This window comes from Canis aureus, chromosome 7 (assembly GCF_053574225.1).
Source record: "Canis aureus isolate CA01 chromosome 7, VMU_Caureus_v.1.0, whole genome shotgun sequence".
Classification (NCBI taxonomy): Eukaryota; Metazoa; Chordata; class Mammalia; order Carnivora; family Canidae; genus Canis; species Canis aureus.
The window spans coordinates 5,819,859-5,845,082 of NC_135617.1; positions in this window are offsets into that span (position 1 = coordinate 5,819,859).

Consider the following 25,224-nt stretch of genomic DNA (forward strand, 5'->3'; position numbering starts at 1 on the left):
ATGCCTACTGTGTGCCAGGTACTATTCTAGTGCTCAGGATATGTTAAAAAGTAACAAAATCCCCCCATTTCTTATATTCCAGTGAGGGAAGATAGATAATACACCAAATTCATAGGTAATTACATAGCCTAGCAAGTGATAAGTTCTATGAAGAAAAACATAACAGAGAAGAAGATGAGGGTGCTCAGCTTCCCGTTTTAGATAGGGCAGTCAGGTAACTTCCTTGAGAAAGTAATCTTTGAGCAAAAATTTAAGAGGCGAGAGCTGTTTAAGAGCTGTTTTATCGAAGAACATTCCAGAGAACAGTAATTGAAAAGGCCCTGAGGCAGGAAATTGCTAGTATGTTGAGGAAAAGCAATGAAGCCAGCAGGGCTAGACAACAGAGGGAGAGAAGAGGAAATGGTCAGAGATTTAAGGGACACGCTGCACTGGGACTCGTGGCCATTAGGAAGACTGGCTTTCACCATTAGTGGAGTAGAGAGCCTTTGGAAAGTTTTGAAAGGAGAGGGATGAACTTGTACATTAACAGGGTTACTCTGGCTTCTGTATAGAGGAAGAAGGAGTAGAAGCAGAAAGATGAGTTAGCAGACTCTTGCAATATTCCAGGCAAAAGATGGGCACCTACGTTGTGTGAGGAGGTGACGACAAAACTGGGTGTATGTGTTATGACAGAGAAACAAGTGTCAAGGATGACTCAAGGCAGCTAGAAGGATGGGTTGCAGAGGAAGATGAGGAGTTCAGTTTGGGACATGGGAAGTTTAAGATGCCTATCAGATGCCCATGTATGGTTGTGAAGCAGGAGCTAGATTTATAAATCTGGAGTTTAGGAAAAGGATCTGGGCTGGGGCTATTCATCTGGGAGTCACCAGCTTGCAGACGATATTGAAGACTACAGGGCCATGTGGGCTCAGCAGAGAAGCGGGTGGACATAGACAGGGGAGAGAATGGACGCAGGCCTGAGCTCTGGAGCCCTCCTATGTTGAAGGACAGACAGATGTGGAAGAAAGAGCCAAAAAGCCTTAGGAGGAAGAGCCAGTGAGGTCAAAAAAGAAAAGTGGGAGGGTACGATGTGCTTGATTGAAGTCAAGGAGGGGGACTGTTTCAAGGGGGAGATGCTCAGCTACCAAATGCTGCTGTGTGTTAGATGTGACACAGCTCAGGGGCCAGGCTGCAAGGAGGAGTTTATTGGAGGTGTTGACAATCAGTCCTGACAGCTGGCAGTTCTTTCTCCGATGGTTGTCTCAGGCCACCATCCTCATCCTCCTTGATCCCTCAGCCAGCTCTGCCTCAGTGTAGACGCACTTGGCCACAGCACAGTAGGTGTTAGTTCCTTCTGTTGCTCCTGAGCACCTGAGGTGTGGCCTGCCTGAAGTGAGATGTACAGCGAGCACACTAGAGTTTAAAGGCCTAAAACAACAAATGGACATGTTTGGGGACTTTTGAGTTCAATAAAACATATTATTCAGATCAATTCTATCTGGTTTGATTTTTTTTTTTTTTTTTTACATTTCACAAATGTAGCTACTAGAAAATTTAAGTTACCCACGTGATCTGCATTTGTGGCTTACATTATATTTCCTTTTTTTTTTTTTTAAAGATTTTTAAAAAATTTATTTGAGAGAGAGAGGTGAAACCAAGAGCCAGATGCTCAGCCAACTGAGCCACACAGGTGCCCCGACTGAGCCATCCAGGCACCCCGACTTGCACTATATTTCTAATAGGTAGTGCTGGGGTACACCCTTTTTCACTCGGCACCCAAAGTAATCTTTTAAAAGGACAAAATTGACCGTGTCAATGCCATGCTTATTCCCTTCAATGACTTCATGCTGCTTTACAGCTACAACTCCCTCATCTTTAACCTGAGGCTCTGAGGGCTGGGCCTGCTGTGAGCCTAACCTCCAGGCCCTGTCTCCTTTCTTGTGCGTGCTCAGGGCACACTGGCCACCTTCCTTTTCACCTGGGCTCTGCTAAGATGCAGCTCTGGCTTGGGGCCACTTCTCCAGCTTCTTGGCGTTGCTCACACAACTTCCTAGACTCAACGTGTGTCACCTCCTCAGGGAATCTCTCCATGGTCCTGAAACTAGGAGAGGCGTTCTGCCGCTAACCTCAGGGCCTCCTGAGCTTTTCCTTAATAGCACTTGCCTGACCATCACCGCTTGCATTATCAATTTTGTTTTTTCTCTACAAAGCTGTGTGCTCCCCAGGGCAGAGTCTGTGCTGTCTGTTCATTAGTATCCTCTGCACCCAACACAACAGACAGAGGAGTTTTACGTTTTACGTTACACTGTTACATTATATTGTTATGTAGAAATTATTTGTGCTCTTTTTCTTTTAAATTGTTATATCAAACCTTCTGATGTGGTGTTGCAGAGTTAAAAAATACTTAAAAAGACTTTAATTATTTAGAGCATATTTTTAAAAAATATTTTATTTATTTATTCATGAGTAACACACAGAGAGAGGCAGAGACATAGAAAGAGAGAGAAGCAAGCTCCCAGGATCACGACCTGAACCAAAGGCAGATGCCCAACCACTGAGCCCCTAGAGTGTAAGTTTTAGTTTCACAGCAAAATTGAGGGGAAGAGACACAGATTTCCCATATATTCCCCTGCCCCCCACAAGCACAGCCTCCCCCACTGTCAACATCCCCCACCAGAGTGGCACATTTGCGACAATTGCTCCATCTAGTCACCCCTTCCTCTCCCCAAATCATCTCTCCGAATCTTTTTCTTTCTACTGTTTCCATAGTTTTGCCTTTTCCAGAATGTTATATATTTGGAATCATACAAAATGTAGCCTTTTCAGATTGGCTTCTCTCACTTGTCAATACACATTTAAGTTTTCTCCATGTCTTTTCATGGCTTGATAGCCCATTTCCTTTTATCACTGAATAATATCCCATTGTCTGGATGTGCCACAGTTTATCCATTCACCTGCTGAAGGACACCTTGGTTCCTTTCAAGTTTTGGCAATTGTGAATAAAGCCGCTACAAACATCTGTGTGCAGGTTTGCATGGACATAAAGTTTTAACTACTTTGGGTAAATTGAAAAGATTATTTTTAAGTTGAAGAGAATTGCTTGCTAGCTTTGTGGGGTTTTTTTTGTAATTTATTCTTCTTGCTGTTTTAAAAACTAAAGTAAAATTTGCATAGATGGACGTGCACAAATATCAAGTGTATGATTCTGTCTTTTGGCAAATCGAAATATTCGTGTAATCAACATTCCAATCAAGATATTGAAGACTTCCATCACTGTCAAGGAAGTTCTCTGTATTCCTTTATAGGCTATCCCTGCTCTCAAATACAACCACTCCCTGATTTTTATAATCAGATATTAGTTTTGCCACTTCATAAGCTTCATGTAAATAGAATCCTACAGGACATAGTTGGTTGTATCTGGCTTCTTTCACTCAGTGTCATGTTTTTGAGATTCATCCACGTTGTTGCTTGAATCAGTGCTTTGTACCTTTTTATTTCTGGGTAACCGACTAGCTATATTACAATTTTTCTATTCACCTCCTGATAGATATTTTTGGGTTGCTTGCAGTTTGGGGCAATTATGGATAAAGCTACTAGAAATATTTGTGTACAAGTCTTTTGCACATGTTATAATTTTATTGTAAATACTTAGGAGTGGAATGATTGGCTCATGTGGTAAGCATGTGTTTAAGTTTATTTTTTTTGTTTAAGTTTATAAAAAGTTGTTAAGCCAACTTACGAGAGCTTCAATTTTTTCCCATCCTCATTAACATTTAGTCTTATTAATTTTCAGTCTTATTCCTTTCAGTCATTCTGATGACTGTGAAGTGATATCTCATTGTCATGTTAAGTCGCATTTCTTTGATGACTATTGATGCTGAGCATTTTTTCATAAATGTTCTTTTATTTGTTCAGGTATTTTGCCTATTTTAAAACTGGGTTGTCTTGTTCGAGTTTTTTTTGTATATTGTAAGTAAAGCAATTTGTTTCAGATATATTTTATGAATATTTTCTCCCTATCTGTGACTTGACTTTTTACTTTCTCAAATGAACTTCTTAAAGAGCACAAGATAAATTGATTTCAAAGTTCATTTTATCCATTTTTTTTTCATTTATAGTAGATGCCTTTTGAATCCTAAAGAATCTTTGCCTACCTCAAAGTCTCAAAGATTTTCTGTTAAGTTTTCTTCTAGATGTTCTATAGACTTTACATTTAGGTCTTATTCTGATTTGATCCCTGCTGTGGTGTGAGGTACGTATTGAGGTTGTTAGTTTCTTCCTCTCCCTATAAATATCCAATTGTTCCAGTACCATTTATTGTAAAAACGATTTCATATCCCACTGAATTGGGTTGATATGTTTGTTAAAAGCTTTAAAAACAAAAACAAAAACGTGTGTGTGTGTGTGTGTGTGTGTGTGTGTAGGAGTGTGTTTCTGGATCCTATTCTGTTCCATTTACCTTATAGGTAATGTCTGTCTTTCTGTCAATACCACACCCCCTTGATTGCTGTAGCCTTAAAGTAAGTTTTGATTTCAAGTAGTATAAGTCTTCTGATATTATTCTTCTTTTCAAAATGGTTTTGACTATTTTAGGCCCTTTCTCTTTCTACACTCATTTTAAAATCAACTTGTCAATCTCTACAAGAAAACTCTGTGGGAATTTTGATTGGGAGTGTATTAACTTTATTGATCAATTTGGAAAGAATTGACATTTTCACAATATTAAATGTTCTAATTCATTAACGTGATATATTTCTATTTGTTTAGGTCTTTAATTTCCCTCAACAGTGTTTGGCAGTTTCCAGACTGTAAGTTTTTTAAGGTTTTTGCTGCTGTTTTAAATATCTAAATTTTTCAGTTTTTGTTCACCAAAATATTTTTAAAAATAATTTGTGAATGGTTGATGTCATTATTCTGTGACTTGCTAAATTCACTTATTAGTTCTAGGAGTTTTTTGTAGATTCCTTAAGATTATCTACAAACACAGCTGTGTTGTCTTTGAATAAATTTTTGCTTATTCCTTTTCAATTTCTGTGTAATACAATTCTTATTATTGCCCTGCTTCACGGGCCAGGACCTCTAGTAACATGTTGAAATGTTGTGATAAAAGTGGACATTATTTATATTCTCAGTCATAATAAGAACATGTTCTATATTTTTCTATTAAGTAAAGTGTTAGCTTTATCAAAATAGAAGTTCCCTTATTTTCTCAGTTTTCAGAGTTTTTGTAATGAAAAGGTGCTAAAACTTTAAAAGTGCTTTTTTCTTTATTTGATGCAATAATCATATATTTTTTCTCCTTTATTTTATTAATATGGTGGATTACACTGACGTATTTTCTAATGTTGAACAGACTTTACATTGATTATAAGCCAATAAAGAGATAAAAGGGAGAAACCTCCCTTTCATATATTGCTTGATTCTATTTTCTAGTCTTTTACTGTTCATGTTTGCATCTATGTTTATGAAGATTATTGATCTGTTATTTTCTTATAATATGCTTATTAGATTTTTGTATTAAGATTATGGAGGTTTCATCAAATGAACTGGAAAGTGTTTCTTCTTTCTATTTTCTGGTGGAAAGCTACAATTTTACCAGAGATGAGGAATGGGGGCTGGCATGGGGCCTGGAAAGTATGTGACAATGTGCACACGGAGTCCTGGCCACTGAGTGCTGGAGGGTGCAGGGTATGAGTGCATGATGCCCAGGGGCTGAGGGCTGAACAGAAATTTCAAAGACTGCACAGGCTAGGACACCTAGGAGTTTGAGCCCAGTCTGAACAGAGTCAGTTTGCAGAGAACCACAAGCTCTGCCTGAAACAAAGTACAAACTGGAACAGATGTGTCCATTTTCTTAACTTAGTTGTTCTAAGTTAGATGCTCTTCTTTCTCTGCGTCCATTAATACTAATAATATCCAACCTCTCTAAGGTGCTTACTATGTGTCAGGTGGGCTGCTTTGAGTGTTTTACTTTTGTTGATTTATCATCCTAGCAACCTGTAAGGCAAGGAATATTTTTTATCTCTCGTTATAAATGCAGAAATGAAAGTACTAGGAGATTAAGTGACTTGCCCAGTACTACACAGTTAGTAAGTAGCAGAGCTGGGCCTTGAACTCCTGAGCTGACTCCAACACCCACATTCTTAACTACAATTTTTCTACTTCAGTTTTCCCCAAGATGATACCACAATTGTTTCTACTTTCTTTTCCCCAGGGGAATAGACCTTGAAATATCCACAGGGTCCATTCCCCTTCTCTTTTTTTTTTTTTTTCCCCTTCTCTTCATTTCCTGTCACCACCACCTGGGTTCAGATTCTCTTCATCCCATGTCTAGATTTGTTTCATGATCTTCCGATCATTTCCCTGCCTCTATATTGTATCAGAAAGATATTTCTAAACTGTAAATCTGATCATACAAAATTTTTTTTTCTGTTCAGAGTCCATAATGATGGCACCTAAGGTCTGTTATGATCTGGTATTCACCTTCCTACCCAACATTTTCTCCCTTCCTCTTTCTTTTTCTCTCTCATTCTTTTCTCCCCAGCTTTATTGAGGTGTAATTGAAAAATAAAATTATACTATGTTTTAAGTGCATAAGGTAATGATTTGATCGACATATACTTTGTGAAAGGAGGCCCACAACCCCACAGTTAATTAACCCATCACCTCTTGTAGCTACCTTTTGTATGTGGTGAGAACATTTAAGTCCTACTCTCTTGGCAAATTTCAATTATGTAACACAATATTATCAACTATAATCACTTTAGACATTAGATCCTCAGACTTTGTCTTATCACTGAAAGTTTGTACCCTTTTAGGGATCCCTGGGTGGCGCAGCGGTTTGGCGCCTGCCTTTGGCCCAGGGCGTGATCCTGGAGACCCGGGATCGAGTCCCACATCGGGCATCCCGGTGCATGGAGCCTGCTTATCCCTCTGCCTGTGTCTCTGCCTCTCTCTCTCTCTCTATCATAAATAAGTGAAAATTGAAAAAAAAGACTAAAAAAAAAAAAAAAAAAAAAAAGAAAGTTTGTACCCTTTTACCAACCCTCCCCATCTCCCTTACCCCCCCATTCTACTCTGTTTCTATGAGTTCCACTTTTCTCTCCTTTATTCTTTGCCACTCCAGCAATATGCAACTATTTGTCATTTTAAAACATTATTTTATTTCATGCCTCTGCGTTTCTGCCCATGTTGCTCCCTGTGCCTCAAATACTTTCTGCCTACTTGTCAGCCTGACATCCTCACTTCCTCTCTCAAGCCTGTGCAGGATCCTCCCAGGCTCACTTAGGCCCCTCACGACCCCCACTGCGGGGCCCGACAGATTTCTGGTCCCTGGTCAGCTCCCTCCTGCATCCGGGCCACATCTCACTCATTCCTGGCATATGCCGAGCACACAGTAGGGACACGACAAATGCTCCTTGAGATGTGGTACACGGCAAACTCCTAGCGCCAGCTGAGTGATGATGTCATACTGCCCTTCCCTCCCGTGAGTGGGGGTGAAGGTGAAGGGCGTCTTCTGAAACCTGATGCACCAGGAAGGGGGATGTGTGAGGCAGTGGGTTTTCTGGTTTCACAGCTTTCCTGTGGCTGGCCTTGGTTATGAGCAGCAGGCCAGCATTCTCATGAGAACAAGAGATTTTTTTCTTCTTTGTTTTTTAGGCCAAGCTGAGATCCCACTTAAGTGTTTCATTGTTCTCTGCCTGCCTCCTTTGCCTGATTGTTTTTTCTTAGAATTGTCTTTGTCTCAGAGGGAGCCCTCACAAGACCCAAGAGATCACAGGGAGCTGAGGGATACTTCCTTGGGGTGGGGGTCCTAGGCCCGAGCAGAGGAGCAGGGGCCCCAGCACCCTGGTCTTCCTCTCGCCCCCCATGTGCACGTGAATGGGAAGGGGGCTCTGTTAACCGAGGTGCAGCTAAGCAGCTCGCCCACCTTCCTGCTTGAACTTGCCAGAAAACTGTGTCATAGGATCTCTTTTGGTTTTGCTATTTAAATTTTTTTTTCCTCTTTGAAGAAATTTTACTAAGATTCTGAGCAGGTAACTGACTAACATGCAGCTCTGGGGAGATGGGAGGGTGCAGACCCTGATGATCCAGGTGATGGGGGAGGGAGCCTTAGCCCGGGCTTGCCCAGAACAATTTCCTTAAAGCTTTGCTGTCCTGGAGCGGGTAGTCATGGACTCAAGGTGCTTCCTTCAGAGGGAGGCCAGCCTGTCATCTGACCCGACCAGCAAGCTCCAGACTCCCCCAGGCTGGCTCAGGTACCCCAGGGCACTGCCTCCCCCATGCTGTGTTTTTCCTTCACAGCACTACCAGAGTCTACACGTATCTGAAGGATTCTCTTATTAATGATTTCCTCCTCCACTGGACCATGAGATCCACAAAAAAGGAATCTGCCGATGCCTCGCACATACTTGTTGAATGAGTGAATGAATGTTTTGGAGCTTGGGAGAGAAAGAGTTTTATAAAATTCTTTTATCATAATATATTGTCCCCCTCTCACCAGCGTGACACTGACTGAGACAAGGCCACTTCTTACCTGCTTGTCCAGCCGTGGAGGAGGTTGCCATTGACACATGCTCCGTCTACGCCTGAGTCCACGTCTTTGCTTTGGACTGTGCCAGGCACTATGGTAGGGAACCTGGTCAGGGTTGAATTGTGTCCCCTCATCATTCATAGGTTGAAGCCCTAACCCTCGATGTGATTGTATTTAGGGACGGGGCCTTTAAAGAGGTAATTAACCTTAAATGAGGTCACATGACCTAAACCAGTGCTATGAGGTCCTAATGTGATAGGACTGGAAAGGCCATGTGAGGACACAGTGCTCACCTACAAGGCAAGGAGATTGACCTCAGGAGAAGTGAATCCTGTTTGATCTTGGACTTCCCACCTTCAGAACCATAAGGAAAATTTCTGCTATCAAAGCCACTAATTGTGTGTTGCTTTATTATGACAACCCTAAAAAATTAATATAGGACTTTGCTGTAAAAATAAATGAGGGGTATGGAATGGTAAGGGACAGAATCATTGGTTCCATGGGGTCTGGAAGACTTTGAGGAGAGGTGGTATGTAAGTTGGTCTTGAAGAAATGAAAGGACTTTAGCAGATGGCTATGGAGCACCCTCCAGGTGCCAAGCTGGTTCCAGACTGGAGGTTTTATTTGTGTGACTCTCCTTGGTGCTGACCACGTTGTTGGGGGGAAAGAAGTTCCAGTTGAGGAACTGGAGCCTAACTGAGGTTAAGTGGTTTGTCTAAGATTACCCTATGGATAAGTAGCAGAAGCAGAATTTGAACCCAAGACTGTTTTAGACCGAAGCTGCTTTTCTTTCCATTACACTAGACACAGAGGTACTAGAGGATGATGATGATAATAACGCCATGCCCACGAGAACAATGAGCCTGGCGTGCACATAAGTGATACACATCATCTCATTTAATCACCTTCAAAAAAGAAATGAGGGAGGTACTCTGATTAGCTTTCTCTTACAAACTGCAAGAAGAGGTACTGAAAGGCTTAATAAAACTCATTCAGAATCACACACAACTAGTGAGGGATGGAGTTAGGAAATGAATCTAGGGGGATCCCTGGGTGGCTTAGCGGTTGGGTGCCTGCCTTCGGCCCAGGGCATGATCCGGGGTCCCGGGATTAAGTCCCATGTCGGGCTCCCTGGATGGAGCCTGCTTCTCCCTGTGCCTGTGTCTCTGCCTCTCTCTCTCTCTCTCTCTCTCTCTCTGTGTGTGTGTCTCTCATGAATAAATAAATAAAATCTTAAAAAAAAAAAAGGAAATGAATCTAGGCTGGCTTTAGAATCCATGTACTTAACCAATTCATTAGATTTTTACACATGTGCAGAGGTCTGGGGGCTGGGAAATGGCATAGGGGAAGGGAGGAGTAGGGGTTGAATGTTGCTGGTTTTCTAGTTTCTAGATTGAGAGTCTTTTAGAACCAGGACTAATTGGCAAAATTTTGTCTGAGCACTAATAGTAGTAATAACCAGCAATAATAAATATTGTAAAATATTTGCTTTCTCTGGGGCAAACCGATCAGGGTAAGGACAGTGTGTCTCCTTAAATCACCTCTGCACTTTCCAAGGGGCACAGAGTTCCCGGTGGTTCTGGGATTGAAGCATGTGTGAACTGAGGCCAGTAGTGGGTGACTAATAGCCCTTGAGGATGCTGCAGATCCCTGGGTCCTCAGCCTCACAGCTGTGTTTGCTACAAACTCTATATCCAATCGTCCCTCAGCCTGGGAGTGAGAGCTAGTGTTGGAGGACCAGGGTCCCAGGAACCTGCAGCTTGGGGTGGGCTGAGGCTCAGTCTGGTTCCTTTAGGTGGCAGGCAGCTTCTCACCAACTCAGCAGCCCTGGCCTGTGAGGTAGCAAAGGTACAAGATAGCCCCCTTTCAGTCATGGTGCCTGGTGAATCCCTAGTGCTCTATCACTGCACACCAAAGGAGACTCTTTAGTGCTCCATTATTGTGTACTGACAGTGGGTCTGTGTAGGATGGGCTTAGCTCAGCCCCAGAGCCCCCTGAGAAACAGGCCCAGGGCCTCCTTGCCTTCCCATTTTTTTGCTCTCCTCGCCAACAGTCCTCATGGAAGCCCATGGTGGTTGAAAAACAAGACATCTTGACATCCTCCCTCTAGTTTCTAGATTTCTCTACTTGGATCCCCTGTCTCTGGGTGGAGCTTCTCTGCAGTCAAATGGACAGACCTGGGTCAGAGATTCTGTAGAATCCCTGCAAGGACACCTGGGTCCTCCTTCTGAGAAGAGACAGTTATAGCCCCTTGGGGGACTTCACCTTCCAATGTTGCTGGTCTTTCTTTCTTTCTTTCTTTCTTTCTTTCTTTCTTTCTTTCTTTCTTTCTTTCTTTCTTTCTTCTTTCTTTCTTTCTTTCTTTCTTTCTTTCTTTCTTCTTTCTTTCTCTTTCTTTCTTTCTTTCTTTCTTTATCTATCTATCTATCTATCTATCTATCTATCTATCTATCTACTTATTTGCTTATTTACTTATTTATTGAGAAAGAAGTGGAAAAGGGGACAGAGGGAGAGGGAGAACCTGAAGCAGACTCCCCACTGAGTGGGAGAGCACACCACTGGGCTTGATCTCATCACCCTGAGATCATGACCTGAGCCAAAACCAAGAGTCAGACCAGGTGCCTCTGCTGTTTCCATTTTGAATATCAAAAATATGTATATTCCAGAGGCAACTCATTATAGAAATGTTTATTAGTTTAGGCTTGAGTTATCTGAAGGTTTTCCTATTCTCCCTCATGCTTTACTTTCTGGCCATTTTTTGCTTAGGGGTCAGAGGTTTCTGGGCATGGAAGATTAACCTATGTTTTATAGCCATGATTTTGCTGGTGGTGGTTGGAGAATGAAGGGGACCAGAACATGCCACCCCCAAATACGCCTCTTTATCATAAGCATTATTTTGAGCTGAAGGCAATAGAGGAAGAGCAGATACAGGAAAAACTAAAAACAAAGCCTAAGCTCCCCTTTCATAAAGGAAACTTCCGTTTGCAAAGGTGTCCCCCTCTCTTGTGGTAGGAAGGGAAGGACGCTTGACTAACTCTTATAATGGAGAAGGCGCTGGCTTAAATCTGCATAGCAAACCCTACTAAGTCACCCTTGCTAAGGATACTTTTCCTAGCTACCTTTTCATAACTTCCTCCCCTACCCCAAAGCCTCCAGCTCCTCATCCTTTATCTAGCCTCTGTCCATACCTTGTCACCTTTTGGGGTGGGGTATATGCCCCCAAATTCTATATGCCTCCTTGAGCCACATTTTTCTTTGTGAACTTCTGTGCCTACATACAAAATCTTTTCTCTAGTTAATCTTTTATCAGTTTGCTTTACAGATTCCAGCCATTGAATCTACAAAGGTAGAGGAAGAGTTTTCTTCCTCCCTACAGTTTTGGCAGCCATGAAGCTGGGACACTTTACTCACTCAAGTCTTGGAATGTCTGATAAAGGGTAGAAACTCTTACTTAGTCAGCCTGCAGGTCTCGGCCTACAGAGTCCAATGGACAGAGGGCAATTCAAAGTCTCTTTGTCTTTTCCTTGCCAAATATAGATTAACAAGAGAAAAATATTGATAAGAATTCATTATCTGCATTGTGACTCTTGTGAATTTGGTTTTGAGTACTAATTGGCTATTGGTCCTTTCCTTCCCAGGGATGGTCACTGTTTTCCTGTTTGTCTTCCTTCATGTCCTGAGAGTGTGTCTTCACTCACTGCCTGCCAGAGGCATGGGTTGGTAGGTCAGTGTCTATAAGTTGGGGGCCCCATGATTCATAGATGACCAGACAGAAAGATGGGTTGTATCCCATTGTGGCTGACTTCCTAGTGACTGTTGCCAGGTCTCAGAGGGTTCATCTAAGTCATTCTCCTTTTTGAATATCTTTGGGAGTGACTTTGAATCATGAGGGCTGCCATTTTTGGAAGACCTCTTGCATCCATCTTTAAACTAGAAAAAGGCTTATTGGTTTTTGTTTTGAGTCACAATTGAAATAGGTATACTTTTGGTTAAAAAAAAAAAAAAAGCCCCAAATCCCTTTTCCTTTGTCTAACCTCTTCTCCACCCTCTGTGCCCCTCTGGGATGGTACATGAGTTCCCAAATTCTAACCACCTCCACCTATAATGAAAAATGTTTTTTCTTTTGTTAATATGTCTTTTGTCAGTTTAATTTCTAGGGCTCCAGCCCTAGAACCCAGGAGGGTGAGAAAAAAGTTTTTTCTTCCCCTAGAGGAGGCAATGTGTTGTTAGAGAGAGAGAGAGAGAGAGAGAGAACTTTCTCAGTTCCATGGTCAAAGATGAGCAGGTTGCAGAATTAAGAAGTATCAAATAGCCATCCCCCCTTCCTCTTTTTACTCTTCATGTAAAGGAGGTGTGTGGCTTCCATCAGGAGGCCTGCAAAGGTTGCCCTGTGCTGCTTCACCTGCTTTACTCTGCATCCTCCTGTCCCTCTAGATTTCAAACCTCATTTGCATAGCTCTGGTAAAACTCATAAGCAATGCAGGACCAAGGAAAATGTCAATTAACCAAGAAAGTGTTATTTAGCAGCCTTTAAAAAAAACCACCTGGAAGATTTCTACCAAATATTCCCAACATCCTGTGTCTTTTCTGTTTGGATTCCACCCAACACACACCCCATGTTCACCCCCAAAAATAGCATTCTTTGGCACCCATCACCCCTCTTTGTTCCCTCCCTGCCCATCGAGGAAGCTTTCTCCTCCCAATAGTCTTTGCTTCTGTCTAGAAAGTCTGTCTTCTTGAAAGAGCTGTGGTCTCAGGAGTGGAGAATCAAGGGGGAGATAACCAGCAGTTATAGAGGGCCACCACTGGCTAGGTACTGCACTAGATGCTCTATCTTTTGTACTAAATGCTTATAATAATCCTACAACATATAAACCCTGTTTTAACAGGGAGGAAGCTAAAACTCAGAGAGATTAAGGGATTTATTCACTATCAGAACAGCTGGTAAAGCCCCCAGCTGATTTCCCGTGCTCCTCAGTCAGTTCTTTCCATTCAGGGTAGAGTCCCCAAAGCAACAGGGGTTTGCTAATCCTCACAGATATCCATGACAATCTCTGTGGCTCAGGCACAGAGACCAAGGAAAATGAAGGGTGGCAGGTGGAGTTTCAAGCCCAGGTGTTAACACTTGTAATTAGCTGCCCAACAAAACAGGGCTGACCAGAGAGCCCAGAATAAACTGGAGGCTTAAGAAAAGCCAGCAGGAGGTGAGCAGGTTTCCAGCCTTTGCCTTTCCATTCCTTGGATGACCTTAGGAGATTTTGGAAATGCAGCCTTGAGGACCCTGACTGTGTTTTCAGAACTAGTAGATTGGGAAGCTAAGTGGAAGTTAAGGTATGCTTGAGAATGTGATTGTTTCTTTTTCAAGGAGAGCTTTAGTCTGAAGAGGAAGAACTTGGCTGCTGCATTCTGTGATCTAGCAGGAGCAGCAGACTTGAACTGCCATCTTCGTGTTGCTATAGGAACAATTTCCTACACATTTTCTGAAATAGACCTGGGTAAATGCTGTCATTGTCAATGCCTGTGCTGCCTGCCACTGGTTCACCTGGGAAAGAATGGCCAGGTGATCACCTCCCAAAGATAGAACCTGAAGACCTCCTTCCCAACTTGAAAATTGGCAATCCCATTTCTAATAATAGAGGTGCCTACAGACTCTGCCTAGTGGTACACTCAAGCTTTCCCTTTGGGCTTGTTTCCTAGGTGAGCAATGATTGGTGAGGGAGATGCTGTTGCTTCAGTTCAAGGAATGCATCCTGGTGACTATGATTCATCTTAGGAGCCTTGGCTCAGGGAAAGCACAAAGTAGCTGCAGATGAGAAGTGGGGTGTGTATGTATTCATTTTGGTACACATGCACACACACACAACCCCCAATTTGATTGTTGCTGTGCTCCACCATGTTCCCTTTCTGGAGGTCACACTGCATTTGGTAGACAGAAATCCACCATACCTTAGGATTCAGGCAGAGCTCACTTCGCCCAGCATTGACACCCACAGTCTGCACACCATTCTTATTTTGCATTGTGTTCAGGACATCTAATTTTTAAAGGAAGATGAGGACATATTTTCAAGGTGGAATTCTCCATGTGGAAGCAGCCTCAACATAAGTGAGAAGAGAGGTAGAGTAAGACTTGGAAGGCTTGCTCTATCACTGATCTAGCAGTAAGACCTTGAGGAAGTCATGTGACCCAGCTGGATGACATTTTTCTCATCTGTGAAGAAGGATGATCAAATCTCTCTCACAGCCAGCTTGATATAGCTAAGTAAATTGATCTATTCATTCCATAGTTATTTAGGGCTGGGAACATTTCAAATGAGCATGAGACAAGGTATCTGCTCTCATTGGAATGTACATAAATGAATGAAAAAGATAATAAGTAGGGAGTAAATACTGTGTAGATGAATAAGCAGAAAATGTGAAGGAAGAGATGGGATGATTGCCTTAGAAGGGGGAGTTGTAAAGAAAATAAAAAAACAAAAAACAAAACAAAAAGAAGGGGGAGTTGTCAAAGCAGATATCTCTGAAGAAGTGACATTAAAACTGAAATCTGAATGATAGGAGGAAACCAGCCATGCAAAGATGAGGGAGAAAGTCCTTTAGTAGAAGACACATGTAGGGCAAAAGCCCTGTTAAGGAACTAACTTGGAATATTTGAGGAACCAAGAAAGGGTAATAAGCTTGGAGCATGATGGGTAAAGAGGAGAGGAAGGCAGGGGCCAGGTCCTGCAGCCCTTGGTAAACTCAGGAAGTGAATTGAGATTTTATTCTAAGAGAGACAGAAAGACATGAAAATGCTGTCAGAAGTGGTGAGGTGGGGAATATCACAATTTGATTTTTGTTTTTAAAAAATTTCTCTGGTCACCATAAGGAAAGTGGAAACAAGCAAACTAGGGAGGAGGTTATTGCATGGGTCCAAACTGAAGATGAGGATGGGCTGGTCTAGGCTGATGAGAGAGAATGAGAGAGAGAGAGAGAGAGAGAGAGAGAGAGAGAGAGAGAGAGATTGACACTGCTGAGCCATGGTTGCAGATAGATAGTACAGAGTTGTGCTGGTGGACTGGAAATGTGGGGGAAAGATAAACAGAGGGCAGGTTAGATTTTTGGCTTACACAGCCGGTAGAGTGAAATGGGGAAGACTAGGAAAGGAGCAGACTTGGAGAAATCAAGAATTCTATTTTATTGGGCAGCCTGGGTGGCTCAGTTGTTTAGTGCCACCTTCAGCCCAGGGCGTGATCCTGGAGACCCAGAATTGAGTCCCACAACAGGCTCCCTGCGTGGAGCCTGCTTCTCCTTCTGCCTGTGTCTCTGCCTCTCTCTCTCACTCTCTCTCTCTGTATGTCTCTCATGAATAAATGGATAAAAATTTTTTAAAAAAAGAATTCTATTTTATTTTAAACATGTTAGATTTGCAATAGGGTCTTTTAAATATCCAAGAGGAGATGTTATTTAGGCAGTAAGGTATAGAGCCCAAATTGCAGGAAGCAGGTCCTGGAGATGGAAATGAGGAATTCATCAGCATGGAGGAGGTATTTAAAACCGTGGGATTGGTTGAGTTCACCAAAGAATGGAAGCTATGCAAGAACTGAACCATTGGCCTCTCCAACATTCAGATGATGTTGAGTCCCTAACGAAAGGGATTGAGAAACAACAGTCACCACAGTAAAACAGTCACAGAGGAAAAGAAAGCAGGAGAGTGGTGTCCCAGAAGGCAAGAAAAGAAGAGTGATCAGAAGGAATGAGTAGTCCAACTGAGAGGCCAAGTGATAAACTAAGAAAAGTGACCCTGAATTTGATAAAATAAGAAAAGTGATGAAATAAGAAAATGGACATAGCCTCATCAAGCAGTTGTGTGGAATGGAAAAGTACTTTGAAAACCATGAAATGCTACTAGTGCTTCTTCAAAGGAGCATTTGTGCAAAAGATGTACCCAAGGAGAGCTTTTTCAAAATATGTCTGGATCTCAGTCCCTGATCAACTGAATCCAAATCTTGGGGGTTTTTGAAAAGCCTCTGATGCAACTCTAAGAGCTACCATTATCCAGTTGTAAGTTAGTGTTACTATTATCTCCATGTCCTACTCCCAGTTATATCCTATGTCACTGTCACCCTTTACACAGATGTCTTATGAATATCTTTGTGGGAGGGCAGTTTATGTTCTTTATCACCATATATACTGATAATGTATAACAATCGTGTTCAATGCCCCTACTGTAATATTTCACATAAGGGAGGTGGGTTTTGCTTTTTTGTTTTTTTGTTTGTTTTGTTTTTGTTTTGTTTTGTTTTGCCTTGTTCAAATACTCTTGGAGCTCTGGGATTATTAACTGAAGTATTCACAGTCAGTGTTGCAGATAGAGGTTTTTGCATTAGTTTGTGAAATCTCCCTAATCAAACATGAATTCCAGTTGGTTTAGATGAGAAAATGAATAGGTAACCAAATATGCCCAACAATCACCTCTCAAGGTGCAGCAAACCATATGTGTTCCAACCTATGGCAGGTAGCCACTAGTGACCCTGCAGAAGGCTTACTCATTATTTCTCTTCTCTTCCTTCAACTCTGTGCCTTTGACTTTGCATATTCTTCCATTTTCGGGCCTCTGAATAAATGAGAATATGTGGAATAGTGAAGAGAATATTTTTTTAAAGTTCTCATAAATGCTTTATTGATTTAAAAAAATTTGAAAGTAATGAATAATTGTATGACAATTGCTTCTGAGGAGGCTGCTGAGCCTCTGGGAAAATGCTTATGAACACATTATTATGTCAATTATCACACAAATAATCAAATGGCCTTCTTCTCACATTCATACACCTGGATATGGCACAGGAGGGCTGTCATGGGAGTTGCTCTGCTGTGATATCTTTATTAATGAGCAAGAAGCAGAGGTAAATATTGTGCTAATTAAATCTACTGTGGATACTAATCTGGGAGGCACAGCTAGCCAGGGGGAAGCGCAGACGCCACACTAACTCACTCTGAGCTTTTAAGTATGTGGAATGAGAACAACAAAATGAGCTTTGACGACAGACGATGAAAATGAAGGGAAAATATCCTAGATGCACAGATTATTGGTAAGATGATAGGAAGAAGGAAATACCAATTATTACTCTTGCAGCTAGAATACTGAATTAGCATGGTCCTGCCCACAAATCAGATCTCCAGAGAGGACTGGAATATTAGTTGGAAAATTAGTTTTCAATGACAGGAAGGAGGAAGCCAGGTGGTTTGAGACCATGTTTACAGACTAGGGCCTGTTGAGATGCAGTCAGCAGGGCCCTAGAAGTAGGGGCCAGTTGAAGCAGCCTGCCATAGTGGGAGAAGTTAGGAGGCAATTGAGGAAAAGGAGAACTGATGTAGGACCTGCCATAGTGGGAGAAGTTAGGAGGCAATTGAGGAAAAGGAGAACTGATGTAGGACCTCCTTCCTCTACATAAAGGTAGAGGGTTTAGGGAGACAAGAGGATATCAGCGCTGATGTGGACTGCTGTGTTGAACCTCCTTGGACCTGGAAAGTCTGTTTGAGGGCGGGGCCCATGAGGAAAGACCTGTGCCCTCCCCAGTAAAGTGCTACATTCATTCACTCAGTGTAATTCTATCCACATTTACTGGGCAACTGTTGCTGTCAGAGTCTGTGTCAGGATCTTGGGACATAAGGAAACTAGAAGAACAGATACATCAATAAATGATGTCAATGTGCAAAGGTAAGCTCAATGACTCATCCATGTCCCAGGAGTGTTGTGGCACTAAGGAGGGTGCAAACCCTTCATTGTTGGAGCCTAAGGCTATTAGGGAAGACTTCATAGAGTAGATACTGAGTCTGGTTTCTGAAAACCAAGTAGGAGAGTTTCCCAGATGATGTGCTGGCAGAGACAGAAAAGCTGGGAGAGATGGGAAACTAGGGAGGAGAGAGGCATTCTAGAGAGTGGGGAAGCATGTGCAAAGCCATAGAGGCATCCCACAGCAGGGTGTGCTACAGTGGCCACGGGTTTGGTGAATACCTGAGGCATACGGGTTATACATTAACATCACTAGTGTTGAACCATATATGGTTCTCCTTTCTCGCCCAGCACAGTTGAGATTACACTTCCTGCCTTCTTTGTGAGGACGTGGTGTGTTGAAACACAGAGATCGGGGAGTTGTTTGTTACGGTAGTATACCCCAACCTACCCTGACTTGTAGAGGACATGTGGGGAATGATGAGAAGTGAGGGTAGAGAGATTGGCAGGCCAAAGACCTTGGATGGGATATTTGGGGGGCTGTTTCTCTCTGTGTCGAGGAATTTGGACACCTGGGCCATGGAGAGATGTGAGAGGTGCTTGAAACTTGAGAGTGACATGATTGTGTTTGGTGGCTGGCTGGAAGGATGTGGCTGAGGACAGAGATCAGTCAGGAGATAGTTGAAGCAGCAGAATAATACTGAAGGCTTGAAGTGAGGCCATGGCAGTGAGATAGGAAAAGGTTGATATAAAACTAGGAGGACTTAGCGGCTACTTATATAATTGGAAAAAAAGAAAAGCAAGATTACATTTAGAATACTCTTTGGTCTTTGGCTTGGGTGACTATATAGGTCATTTTATCATTAACCAGGGCTCTGAATAGTGGACTGTTTTGGATGATATATCATTTATTGCTTCCCCCCTCCCCCCCATCAATTTCCCAAATGAGCTTGGTGCTACACCCAGTAAAAGGTCAGTTCATGGGTTGTAGCTTCTTCCTCTACACTGTTTCTCAGCTACAGCCTGAGTCTAGTCCCACAACTAAAATCATTCCCAATGAGTGTTTCATGGTCCTGCTGCCCTACTGATAGAGAAAACGGTCAAGGTATCCCTCTAGAAGTTTGGGCTATGAAATCAGCATCTACCTAGGCTTTGCACCACACACTTGTGGCTTTTGGTGAAGTCATACCACTTGGAACAACAAGTAGTAACAATCCAGATCCTGTTAGACTCAAAATGCTCATAAGTCACCATGAACCAAGAGAAGATGAGTCAGGTATGATCCCTGACCCAGAAAAACCACCCCATAACAGTGATGAAAGGAACTTCTTGACTGGTAACTTAGGACCTAATGACCATCAAAAGCCATGGGGCAGTGTTTTTCCCAGATGTGACTTGATCACCCACTCTTCCCACCAGTCATGTAGGTCTTTGGAATTCTATGGCTAAGTTCGTAGGTCCTGGTTATCACTTGAAATGATCACATACCAAACCTAAGAATTTATGTACTGCTGCCAATAATAGAAATAATGAACATTCATTGAGAAGTGGCCCAATATATAGAGGTTCCCAGGACCTGGACTCTGTGGTCAGCTTCTTTATTTATAGGTGAGTGGGTACACCCTAATCCTAGGGCTGGCTATCCAGATTAGCACAGGGTTCAATCTAGGGGGCTGCATGGAGAATGGAACAAACTGGCCATTTCTGGTTGGCAATGACATGAGGATCATGATTCTGGTCAGAAACGGGCACAAGGAGAGGGACAAGAAGTAAGGGAGAAAAGGTACAGTTTGGTGCTCAAACAATTGCCATATGGCTGCCATGGGTCATGAGGGTGCATTCTAGCCTTTTCCCACTGAGAGAATTGGCCTGCTTGGCCTGTCTTCTCCCAAATTTGGCAGCAGGAGAGGCCTGAGTCTATGGGTGCTGGACATTCGGATGAATAGAGCCCAGTGATGACCTCTGGGACCTCAATAAGAAAAACAAACCCACAGTGCAAGCTACTTATTCAGCCCCAATATCCATTCTAGGGTCCCCTTCCTCAGAATAAGAAATACATGGGAATTAGGGGGGGTGACAATTACTAGGGTCTTGGAGCTAGCATCTGTGTGTTTCATCCACCTCACAGGTTTTGGACCTCAGTGCAGCAGCTAAGAACACAGGCTGACTTCACTATATAATATTTGAAAATGGGCCTGTCATTCTCTCTGAATCTTGTTTCTTTCCTAGAAAGTGCAGATAACAAGACCTGCCTCAGAGAATTATTGTTGTGAGGGTTAAATAAGGTAAGTTATGTATAGACGAAGACCCACACTCCCACCAACAACTTCATGTATGGAAAGGTGGTCTGAAAAATGGAGGATGGGAACCCCATGTTGGGCAATTTTTCATCATAGAAGAAGAACTTGGAAATCAAATGCAAGAAGGACCTGGTGGCCATGGACTTAGGTCATAGGACCTTTACTCCTCTGATCTCCCAACTACAAATCTCCAGTATAAAGTTTGTCAGAATCTGCACTCAGAAATTATGACTCACTTGGGATTTTCTTTTATTCTTGGTTGCTATGAATAAGTCCCACATGTGTGGTGAATTTTGTGCTTACAACCATCTGCCAGCAGGCTCAATACATATAAATATTATCTGGCTGCAGTTCACAGTTTTACAAGGTCTCTGAGCTCACTCCAGGGAGCATGTTTCTGCTCATACCTGGAATCCTTGACCTATGCTTATAACACCAAACTGAAGTGCTATTTCAAAGAAGAGAAGAATGAAAGCAGGAGGCTCAAGGTGGCTGAAAACCTAGCTGATAAACAAAGCAATCAAGTTTTCCAAAGATCAAGTGCAGCAGCTTTTCTCAGATGTTAATACTCACAAAAACGATGTTGAACATACAGAAAGAACTCAGTACACACTAGTTTTGAGTAGTTCAAAATGGTGCCCCTGACAACAGGAATTTGGCAATATTTAGCACAATTACAAATGAATTTGCCCTTTTACCTAGTCTCTCCACCTCTAGGATACTACCTCGCAGATACTCTGGAAACAATACTTGATGATATACACATCAAACTAGTCATTAAGCACAATGTGTAGAGCCAAAGACTGGAAACAACCCATACGTCCATAAACAAAGAATCTGTGGAATAAACCATAGGACATACTTTAAATCGAATGCCATGCTACCTTCAAAGAGAATGAAAAAGATCTCCACAAACTACTATGGAGTATCTCCAAGATACACACATGCACATATGGGTGTGCACAAGCACACAAACACTCATTTTTAAAAAGTTACCATTGGGGAAGAGAGAGGACAGGAGGAAAGGGCGTTGAATAGAAGCTAGACTTCTCTGAATGTACCTTGTTTTATAGTTTGACTTTGGAACCAGCAAATATTCTTTTTTTCTAATTTTTGATTATATTCGAAGAGTCCCCTACAAATTGACAGCAAACTAAAAGCAGAAAAACCTTATATATCTAGTTGGTGGTATAACTACTTCTAGGAGGGTTATTTAAAAATATAATGCCACAGTATTTTCCACTGCATACCCCTAGCGGTATCTATCCCGAGGACAAAAAAAAACACCAAGATATCCAGAGACCTTCCTCTGCATTCAGTGGTCTTATTGGTGGTGGCAACATTGATATTATTTTGAAACCAGAAAATCAGATAAAACAAATGTGTTTGCCCTAATCTTATTAAAAAGAAACCAAGATTTTCAGTGCAAGGAGATACAATACAGACTTATAAATGAATAAAACCAGGAAATTTAGATAAAATCCTGTTTTTCTTGCTTCAAATTGAAAATATCAGTATTAACTCATGACTTATTTTTTCATTTTCTAAAAATTCAGATTTTCCTAGTGATGTCCACTGAAAAGATTTGGAAGCGATAGTAACTCAACAACAATAAACGCCCCTTGTTCCCAGATGGTAGTTTCTAGATGCCTTTCCCCACTAAAGGGAACAAGGGCTCCTTGAGCTGGAACATCTTGTCATGCCTGAAATCAAAGAAGCTGTCAAAGATTACTATGATCACATCAAAATGACATGGTAGCCAAAATGAAGGGGCCCCCACTTACCAAGGATGAGACAGTTTGAACATAAAAAAAATACTTCACTGGAGTGAAATATGTAAAAGTCCTAGGTTCATCATATACTCCATATCCCCCACACCTCTTTCCCACAGCCACAATAAGTGAAATCTCCTCAGTCAGCTTTGGAAGTTGCCAGAACACCAACTCATTATCCTGCAAATCAACAAATAAAGGAAAATAATCTACTAGTTATCCTGCCTTTCCTAAACTGTACTTCATGGCAACCAAATAGTTACTGTGGGAAAGTTCTTGATAGAAGACATGCAACTAGTAAATGCAGTAGGAATGATAACATAGTAATCATGATAACATATGATAGTTATGATAGTTACTTCCCCTGATAGTTATCATACAACATGATGATAATATAGCACTAGTTTGCAAAATCTAACAAAATAATGGTGGGAGGCAACAGTCACCAATGGCTGCTAAAGCCATTAGGTTAATGGTTGTTGAGAAGTTCTATAAAGTTTGGGTCAGGCTGACACCATCTGAACCCAAAGATGAAGGTCAAATGAAGCCGATATCATGCACCTCCTCATGTGATACAACAGGAAGTATACAACATCACCTGTGAAATATTCTTCTCCCTCCTCCCCCCCAAAAGAAGAATCTGAATGCAATCAAATCCTAGATCTAATTCCCAGTTCTCAGGAAAATATGGGTATAGACGAATATGTTAAATGACACCATGAGTAATTTAACCAGAAATGTTAAGTACGTGGGAAATTCTACGGGTCATATGACTTAGTTTAATCCAGAAATAGATGACATTTCTTAAGTCAAGTGGAACAATTATAGATAAGAAGAGATTTAAGACATATACCAACTTTGGTGACATTTATTAAGATATATATATATATATATATATATATATATATATATATATATAGGGGTTAATTTATACTGTTTTTTTTTAACTTTTCTGTAGGTTTCAAATTTTATTTTTTTTAAAGATTTTATTTATTTATTCATGAGAGACAGAGAGAGAGAGGCAGAGACACAGGCAGAGGGAGAAGCTGGCTCCATGCAAGGGAGCCCGATGTGGGACTCAATCCCTGGACTCTAGGATCACATCCTGGGCTGAAGGTGGCGCTAAACCGCTGAGCCACCGGGGCTGCCCAGGTTTCAAATTTTAAAAAAATTATAGGGAGGCAAAGACTAATCAGCCAAATAAGGTGTGTGGCTCGTGCTGATTTGAACAAGCCAATTTAAAAAGACATATTTGAGACAACTAGGGCTCTATTGTCAATAATTGTTAATATTGTTGGGTATGACAATTATGTAGTGGTTATGTTGAAAAAGTCACTATTTATTAAAAACTGATAGTGAAGGAATAACAAATGAAAATATATTGACATAGGGCTAAAGCCATAAGGTATAGTAGCAAGAACATGTTGGGTGTTGCTAGAGCTAGATGTTGGGCTCAAATCCTGGTCCCTCCACTTTTTAACTGGGAGAACTTGAGTGAGCTTTCCGGGCTCTCTTAAATTCAGTTTCTACCAAATACCACCTGCCTTGCAGGAGCTGTGAGCATTAAATGAAATAATGTTTATGATAGTGCCTAACCCATAGATCAGATTTGGCACAGTTTTTCTTTTTTGAATGTAAAGGGCTAGCCCATTACAGATGCATTTGCATTTAACCAATGACAATATTTTTATCTAGTGGCTCATGATAGATTTTCAAGCATTCACTATAGGCTAATGACTAAGCTGTTTTTTTTTTTTTTTTTAAGATTTATTTATTTGTTTTAGAGAGCACACAAGCAGGAGGGGCAGAAGGAAGGGAGAGAGAATCTCAAGCTGCCTCCATGCTGAGCACAGAGCCTGATGTGGGGCTCCATACCAGGACCCTGAGATCACCACCTGAGCCAAACCCAAGAATCAGACACTTAACCAATTGTGCCACTCAGGCACCTCATGACTAAGTTAATCTTTATATCACATGAGCCAGGTCACAATAAAGGGCAGAAATCAAGGAGAGACCTTAAGGAATGGGCAGCTCCACGTTGGTCATATCAATGAGATGGCTCCATAATGGTCTGACAAAATGAATTTCTATATGTAGAATAGTTAGAACGGGGCCTGGCTCATGGTAATATTATATAAGTATTATTATTATCATCATTATTATTATTGATGATCTCGCAGAATGTAAGTTAACTTGGACTTCTGCATATTTCTCCTTTTTCTGTTTCTCTGAGCTCCCTCTCAAGTACTGAGATGACAATCTATAAATTGATATATTTTTCTTAGGCTTAGAAAGGATGACTCAATCTCTTAATTCACAGATTCTGCTCTTGTCTTAGACTTGAGCCATTTTGAGTTTCCATTTTGACTGCATTATCGCTAATGGGTCTTTGGTTGTCATAGTTAACAACTGCCTTGACCCATAATGATGAGGGAATCAATGGTCCCATGGGGTCCTCCCTTCAGCCTCATCCTGCTGCTCCAAGGGAAGTCTGGTCCTCGTTGCAGTCAGTGGTAATCAGGGATAGAGACACGAGGACTTTGCTAATACATCAAGAAGTTCTCAGAGAAGAGCTTGGGCTAACTAGTACCCCAGGAAGTCTGCCAGTTTGTAGCCTTTTTGCTAGAGACAAAATTTCTATGTCTCAAATTCTTCCCCTGACCATGGGATGCAGGGTACACATCCACATCTCAATGTAGCATGTAACCTGTGAGTTGCCCTGCGAGTGGTCACTCTGGGCTTGGAGATGCCGCAAACAATGAATGTGGACTCGAAAATGTGACCTTCATGAGGAATTTGCAACATTGGTAAAATACAGCATCCCAAAACAAACGAGTTGGCAGCAAGACCTATGATTCTGAGGCCACATCAGTCTTGGAGTAAAACATGTCATTGTCTTCACCTCAGTCTGAAATTGCAGGAAGTTCA